Raw genomic sequence first — 8,151 nt, 5'->3', positions numbered from 1 at the left:
GGCACCCCGGCAGACGCAGAAAAAAAAAAAAAAATTTTCGACCTTCTTTTTTGCTGGTCGAGCTCGGGTAACCCAGGTCGCAATGGGAGCCGCGCACGAAAGCGGCGTCGCGAGACGCGTTCGCGGTCGCTAGTCGCACGAGCTCGGCAACCGCGTCAGCCGGCGCGGAGTTCGGGATGCCGACGGCTAAGTGGGTACCGCTGCTCGGATGTTCGCCGTTTTTGGCCGAGTGAGTGCTGGCACTCCGGTGAAGCCAAGGAGCGCCAATTCGTGCACGATATCGGCGTCTTTCGACGTGCCCGCCGGCCACCGCCGCACGAGTACGGCAAACCGCGTCTGCCGGGGCGGGGTTCGCGACGCGTACGCAATAGTGGGAACCGTCGCTCGGATGTTCGTCGTCTTTGGCCGAGCGAGTGCTGGCACTCCGGCGAAGCGAAACGGGGCCGATTCGGGCACGATATCGGCGTATTTCGACGTGCTCGCCGGCGACCGTCGCACGAGTACGGCAAAGCGCGTCTGCCGGGGCGAGGTTTGCGACGCCGACGAAAAAGTGGGAAGCGCCGCTCGGATCTTCGCCGTTTTTGCAGGAGTGAGTGGCGGCCCTCCTGCGAGACCAAGAAGCATCGACTCGCGCACGATATCGGTGTCTTTCGACGTGCCCGCCGGCCACCGCCGCACGAGTACGGCAAACCGCGTATGCCGGGGCGGGGTTGGCGACGCCGACGCAAAAGTGGGAACCGCCACTAGGATGTTCGCCGTTTTTGGCAGAGTGAGTGCTGGCACTCCGGCGAAGCGAAAGAGCGCGAATGCGCCCACGAAAGTGGCGTGTTTGGACGTGCTTGACGACGACCACCGCAGGAAAACGAAAAACCACGTCAGCCGGGGCGAGCGACCCATGGCGGTCTGGGTGCTTATCGCTGCTATTATAGGGGCACCCCGGCAGACGCAAAAAAAAAAAAAAAATTTTTTTCGACATTCTTTTTTGCTCGTCGACCTCGGGTGACCCAGGTCGCAGTGGGAGCCGCGCACGAAAGCGGCGTCGCGAGACGGCTTCGCGGTCGCTAGTCGCACGAGCTCGGCAACCGCGTCTGCCGGGGCGGAGTTCGGGACGCCGACGGCTAAGTGGGAACCGCCGCTCGGATGTTCGCCGTTTGTGGCCGAGTGAGTGCTGGCACTCCGGCGAAGCCAAACGGGGCCGATTCCGGCACGATATCGGCGTCTTTCTACGTGCTCGCCGGCGACCGTCGCACGAGTACGGCAAAGTGCGTCTGCCGGGGCGGGGTTTGCGACGCGTACGCAATAGTGAGAACCGTCGCTCGGATGTTCGTCGTCTTTCGCCGAGCCAGTGCTGGCAATCCGGCGAAGCCGAACGGAGCCGATTCGGGCACGATATCGGCGTCTTTCCACGTGCTCGCCGGCGACCGTCGCACGAGTACGGTAAACCGCGTCAGCCGGGGCGGAGTTCGGGACGCCGATGCGAAAGTGGGAAGCGCCGCTCGGATCTTCGCCGTTTTTGGAGGAGTCAGTGGCGGCACTCCGGTGAAGCCAAGGTGCGCCAATTCGCGCACGATATCGGCGTCTTTCGACGTGCCCGCCGGCCACCGTCGCACGAGTACGGCAAACCTCGTCTGCCGGGGCGGGGTTTGCGACGCCGACGCAAAAGTGGGAACCGCCGCTCGGATGTTCGCCGTTTTTGGCAGAGTGAGTGCTGGCACTCCGGCGAAGCGAAAGAGCGCGAATGCGCCCACGAAAGTGGCGTGTTTGGACGTGCTTGACGACGACCACCGCAGGAAAACGAAAAACCACGTCAGCCGGGGCGAGCGACCCATGGCGGTCTGGGTGCTTATCGCTGCTATTATAGGGGCACCCCGGCAGACGCAAAAAAAAAAAAAATTTTTTTCGACATTCTTTTTTGCTCGTCGACCTCGGGTGACCCAGGTCGCAGTGGGAGCCGCGCACGAAAGCGGCGTCGCGAGACGGCTTCGCGGTCGCTAGTCGCACGAGCTCGGCAACCGCGTCTGCCGGGGCGGAGTTCGGGACGCCGACGGCTAAGTGGGAACCGCCGCTCGGATGTTCGCCGTTTGTGGCCGAGTGAGTGCTGGCACTCCGGCGAAGCCAAACGGGGCCGATTCCGGCACGATATCGGCGTCTTTCTACGTGCTCGCCGGCGACCGTCGCACGAGTACGGCAAAGTGCGTCTGCCGGGGCGGGGTTTGCGACGCGTACGCAATAGTGAGAACCGTCGCTCGGATGTTCGTCGTCTTTCGCCGAGCCAGTGCTGGCACTCCGGCGAAGCCGAACGGAGCCGATTCGGGCACGATATCGGCGTCTTTCCACGTGCTCGCCGGCGACCGTCGCACGAGTACGGTAAACCGCGTCAGCCGGGGCGGAGTTCGGGACGCCGATGCGAAAGTGGGAAGCGCCGCTCGGATCTTCGCCGTTTTTGGAGGAGTCAGTGGCGGCACTCCGGTGAAGCCAAGGTGCGCCAATTCGCGCACGATATCGGCGTCTTTCGACGTGCCCGCCGGCCACCGTCGCACGAGTACGGCAAACCTCGTCTGCCGGGGCGGGGTTTGCGACGCCGACGCAAAAGTGGGAACCGCCGCTCGGATGTTCGCCGTTTTTGGCAGAGTGAGTGCTGGCACTCCGGCGAAGCGAAAGAGCGTGAATGCGCCCACGAAAGTAGCGTATTTGGACGTGCTTGACGGCGACCGCCGCAGGAGTACGAAAAACCACGTCAGCCGGGGCGAGCGACCCACGGCGGTCTGGGTGCTTATCGCTGCTATTATAGGGGCACCCCGGCAGACGCAGAAAGAAAAAAAAAAATGGGGACATGGCGTGCGTCACCGTGCGGCTTCGCAGCGTTGCCGAAGTCGCCGAGCCCTTCGACTGAGCCGAACGGCGGACAGGGAACGTTGGTCGGCCGTTCTAACCTGTCGGTGCCACGCCGAGACGTCGTTAAGGAAAACCGCGTCGTGGGCCTCTACGACGCCGTCGAGTCGTTGTACGTTTGGTGTCCAGCGTGTCGGCGGCGAGTAGCGGACACGTCGTTCACGACTTCGGTCTTTCGCAGTCGACGCGAACTTGCGGAGAGTCGTGGTGCCTCACGTTTTCGGCAGAAACCGCGGCGGAATTTTCCCGTGCGTGCGCGCACGACCTCGGTGCTGTGCCGTCAGCGTAGTGTTGCACAAACTCGTGGCCTACCCAAGGTGCGGTACGTTTGCGGCCGTATCCTCGGTGGGAATTTCGTGAGTAGGGTCGCAAATTCTACGACCTCGGCGGGTTTGAGAGCGACGTAGACTTGTGGCACGCTCAACATGCCACACGTTTCGGGGCACACCCGCGGTGAAATTTTCTCGAGTACGCTCGTATTAGGGCCCAAGGAGGTCTGGGTACTTATCGCTGCTATTATGTGGGGGTTCTCGTGAGCGGCGTACGCGAAAGCGACCGGGTGTCTGATATGCGGCGGGCTTCGGCCTCGTCAAGCGTGTCCTCGGGTCTGCTCCAGGGGAATCCACGGCAGTCGTCTGCAGCCTCATCCGCTTGATGCGTTAGGGGCTGGTTGTCGGACGGTGCCGTTTTACCACGATATCGAGGTGTGTTCCGTGTCGTCCTCGGGCGATTCAGATGCGAAAGCGCCGAAGACGCGGGCGTGACCCGTCGTCTGGCGGCTTTGCAGTCTCGGCTCCGTTGCTAGTTCCGGCCGGTCCACCGACAGTGCAGCGGGCTTGGGCAACCCGCACGGCGCGACCGAGTCGATGCAACGAAAAAGAGCGAGCATGAACGTGCTTCTTGCCGCACGGCTCCCACTCGTCTTTCGGGAAGGTTGTGCCGTAGCGAGCTCGAACGCCGTCATCTCGGAGTGCAAAATAAGCGTGTTGGGGCGCCTGAAGGTGGCCTCCGCCGCACACAGACTGCGTCCGGCCCGCCGAGGGCGAGGACGGACGCGCAGTCGAACGATTACCTGGTTGATCCTGCCAGTAATCATATGCTTGTCTCAAAGATTAAGCCATGCATGTCTAAGTACATGCCGAAATAAGGCGAAACCGCGAATGGCTCATTAAATCAGTTATGGTTCCTTAGATCGTTTCTTCCTACTTGGATAACTGTGGCAATTCTAGAGCTAATACATGCAGTGAGCCTGGAGCCCTTTGGGTAACGGGTGCTTTTATTAGACCAAGATCGATCGGGTTTCGGCCCGTATTGTGTGGTGACTCTGGATAACTTTGTGCTGATCGCATGGCCACGAGCCGGCGACGTTTCTTTCAAGTGTCTGCCTTATCAACTTTCGATGGTAGGTTACTTGCTTACCATGGTTGTTACGGGTAACGGAGAATCAGGGTTCGATTCCGGAGAGGGAGCCTGAGAAACGGCTACCACATCCAAGGAAGGCAGCAGGCGCGCAAATTACCCACTCCCGGCACGGGGAGGTAGTGACGAAAAATAACAATACGGGACTCTTTTGAGGCCCCGTAATTGAAATGAGTACACTCTAAATCCTTTAACGAGGATCAATTGGAGGGCAAGTCTGGTGCCAGCAGCCGCGGTAATTCCAGCTCCAATAGCGTATACTAAAGCTGCTGCGGTTAAAAAGCTCGTAGTTGGATCTCAGTTCCAGACGAGTAGTGCATCTACCCGATGCGACGGCTCGGACTGAACATCATGCCGGTTCTTTCTTGGTGCACTTCATTGTGTGCCTCGAGATGGCCGGTGCTTTTACTTTGAAAAAATTAGAGTGCTCAACGCAGGCGAGTCGCCTGAATAAACTTGCATGGAATAATAGAACAAGACCTCGTTTCTGTTCTGTTGGTTTTTGGAATACGAGGTAATGATTAAGAGGGACGGACGGGGGCATTCGTATTGCGGCGCTAGAGGTGAAATTCTTGGACCGTCGCAAGACGAACTACTGCGAAAGCATTTGCCAAGAATGTTTTCATTGATCAAGAACGAAAGTCAGAGGTTCGAAGGCGATCAGATACCGCCCTAGTTCTGACCATAAACGATGCCAACCAGCGATCCGCCTGAGTTACTCAAATGACTCGGCGGGCAGCTTCCGGGAAACCAAAGTATTTGGGTTCCGGGGGAAGTATGGTTGCAAAGCTGAAACTTAAAGGAATTGACGGAAGGGCACCACCAGGAGTGGAGCCTGCGGCTTAATTTGACTCAACACGGGAAAACTTACCCGGCCCGGACACTGGGAGGATTGACAGATTGAGAGCTCTTTCTTGATTCGGTGGATGGTGGTGCATGGCCGTTCTTAGTTGGTGGAGCGATTTGTCTGGTTAATTCCGATAACGAACGAGACTCTAGCCTATTAAATAGGTGCGGGGTTCCCAGCACCTTACAACCTTCTTAGAGGGACAAGCGGCTCCTAGCCGCACGAAACAGAGCAATAACAGGTCTGTGATGCCCTTAGATGTCCGGGGCCGCACGCGCGCTACACTGAAGGAAGCAGCGTGTCTTTATCCCTGTCTGAAAAGACTGGGTAACCCGTGGAACTTCTTTCGTGATTGGGATAGGGGCTTGCAATTGTTCCCCTTGAACGAGGAATTCCCAGTAAGCGCGAGTCATAAGCTCGCGTTGATTACGTCCCTGCCCTTTGTACACACCGCCCGTCGCTACTACCGATTGAATGATTTAGTGAGGTCTTCGGACCGATGTCCGGCGCGGCCTTTCGGTTGCGCCGGTCTGTTGGAAAGATGACCAAACTTGATCATTTAGAGGAAGTAAAAGTCGTAACAAGGTTTCCGTAGGTGAACCTGCGGAAGGATCATTAACGGATTGTGAAGGGTGAGCGCCTCAGCTGCGTCTGCGCCCGACACTTTCTGCCGCTGACCCCGTTTGGACGCGGGGTCGGCTTTTCCCCACGGGGCTGCCTGAATGTGGAGCGGCACCCCGTGACAAATTGTTGCGCCCAGCGGACGCCAACACCGCGACCTTGGACGGTCGGCCAGGTGGCGGACGCGGGTACAAACGGCGCAACGCACTCATAGGTCGGCTTTCGACCCGCCACTGCACCGTGGCTCGAAGCGCTCGAAATGCGCGACCCGACCGCTGCGGGACCGCCTAGTACTGTAAACAGGAGCGGCGGAGCGCGAACGGCGAGTCGTGGTTACGTCGGTAGAAGGCGAGGCTGCGCGTTCCCGAAACGCCAGCCGAGTGCCCTCCCGACCGTTCGAGCGTGCAAGAACGAGACCCGACAATCGCGCGGCGACTGCCAAGTACGAGAGGAACGGCACAAGCGTCGGCGGTCGGTCAAGGAACTGGCGATGTGACGGGTCCGCTGTGCACCAGTGCATACCGTCCCGCCGTCCGCGGCAAGCGCCTCCGCGTCCTCGGGTGACGGAGGCTGCCGGTCGGTTCTTGCAGGCGAGGGATCTCGCTGGCACCGGTTCGCGTTGACGCGCGGCCGGTCATGGCACGGCGATGCGACGGCCGAGGTGCGCAGTACTCGATGGAGGAACCGCACGCTCCGATGACCGTCCCGCCCTCCGCGGCGTATGCGTACCGACCGTAATGGTTGCAGCAGCGCCGGCCGGCTTTTGAATTCGCCACACGAAACACGGTGCGAGATCGCGGTTAGGGGAGCGTCGACGTTGCCAGGCGTTTTGCTTGCTGCCGAGGGAAAGGCGGCACGGCCACGTCGCGCTCGTCGCGATTAGCGGGTCTGCGCGCTTTGGGAAGGTGCCGCAACGACTTGCCGAAAGAGGAAGCACGGAAGAACGAGGGACTTGGACGTCCCGACAATTGAACGCACTTGCGGCCAGGCCCTTGCTGGCTTCGTTCTTCCGCCTCGAGTAGGCTCGTACGCGGCTCCGGCGCCGAAAGTGGTCCTTGGCACCGACTTCGGTGGACGTGGGAAGTGCCGCGCAAGTACGGCGCGCCTGGCTCCACCTGTTGGCTAAAGTAGGCAGCCGGATCGGCATTTTGGTGTGCGGTGGCAAACCGTGGATGCGAAAAAAGCTTGTGCGATTTCGTGGAACAAAAAGCGGGGGTCCCCCTTTTTATGCGGAGGAGACCGACCCGCCCGCCGTGGTGAACCGCGACGCCACGGTAAAAACGGGAGAGGCTTGTCGATGGGACCGTGCATCCCGCGCTCCACGGAGGCCGGGAGGCGGCCGCCCGAGGAAATGTGTAGCCGTCGAGGCCCGCATCTGCGTGCACTCTTATCCAAATGGGTGTACCGCAGGCATTTTCTGGTTAGGCGGGCCAATGAGAGCGAGCACACAACGATACCTACGGGTCCGGCTTGGAGAACCGGCTTCGACGCCTCCCGAGTATTTATAGAGGGGTGGACCACGAAAGCACTCGCAAGTAGCGGAAGCGAAACGCCGTCCGAAACACACCGTTTGCTCGATTTGCGGCAGCCGAAAAAGGCGCGGCAGAGTTTTGGAGTCCAAGCGTGCGCTGAAAAGCGCCCTTCTTGGCCACTGTTTGGCCGAGTGCCAGAAACGTTTGGTTTTGACTGTACGGAATTGAACAAACACTTTTTCACGACTCTAAGCGGTGGATCACTCGGTTCTCGGGTCGATGAAGAACGCAGCCAGCTGCGAGACTTGGTGTGAATTGCAGGACACACTGAGCACTGATTCTTTGAACGCACATTGCGGCCTTGGGTCTTCCCTTGGCTTCGTCTGTCTGAGGGTCGGATCACATATCAAGAGAGCCTTCGGCGCACAAGGGAACGTGAGCCGTCGACTCGTTTTGACCGCGTCGGCAACACGGACAGCACGCTGAACACCTCACAGCGAGCGCCAACAGCGGCCACTCAAGGGCGAGACGGTGGCGACCGTCGTGCCAGAGCCCAACCGAAACGGGGGCGACCGACTGCATTGAGGATGTGGCACCTCGTTGAGACCGCCGCAGGACTTCGAGTCGGAAGGAAGCCTGCAGGGAAAGTGCGGTCGAGGTTGCGTACTCCTCTCTGCGACCGGGCGCGCAAGAGCTGCGAGAGCCACGGACGCGCAACTTTAACGCACGGTAAACACGAGGAGCGAAAGCCGGCCAGCAAAGCTTCTCCAGCCGTGCGCAAAGTGCGCGAGATCGCAGCCTTGCGTTGCGCTTGTTGCCCTCGAAGTAAGCAGGGTGTCCCGTAGACCGGGCGCTCGAACACGCTGCGGGGCCGTGCCTCCTCCAGGCTTTGCCGCGCGA

General features: G+C 60.0%; 2 non-coding genes across 2 annotated transcripts; both read left to right on the top strand.

The window, feature by feature from the left end:
- Positions 1-3,961: 3,961 nt before the first annotated feature.
- LOC142795797 (small subunit ribosomal RNA) lies at positions 3,962-5,776 on the top strand. The gene has a single exon (XR_012893315.1). It is a non-coding gene; the product is annotated as a small subunit ribosomal RNA (ribosomal RNA).
- Positions 5,777-7,495: 1,719 nt separating this feature from the next.
- On the top strand, positions 7,496-7,648 carry LOC142795795 (5.8S ribosomal RNA). Its single transcript, XR_012893313.1, has one exon. It is a non-coding gene; the product is annotated as a 5.8S ribosomal RNA (ribosomal RNA).
- The last annotated feature ends 503 nt before the right edge of the window (positions 7,649-8,151 follow it).

Source organism: Rhipicephalus microplus, unplaced genomic scaffold (genome assembly GCF_043290135.1).
Source record: "Rhipicephalus microplus isolate Deutch F79 unplaced genomic scaffold, USDA_Rmic scaffold_871, whole genome shotgun sequence".
Taxonomy (NCBI): Eukaryota; Metazoa; Arthropoda; class Arachnida; order Ixodida; family Ixodidae; genus Rhipicephalus; species Rhipicephalus microplus.
The sequence above is the reverse complement of the archived record's forward strand: the minus strand, read 5'-3'. Positions and strand labels throughout refer to the sequence as shown.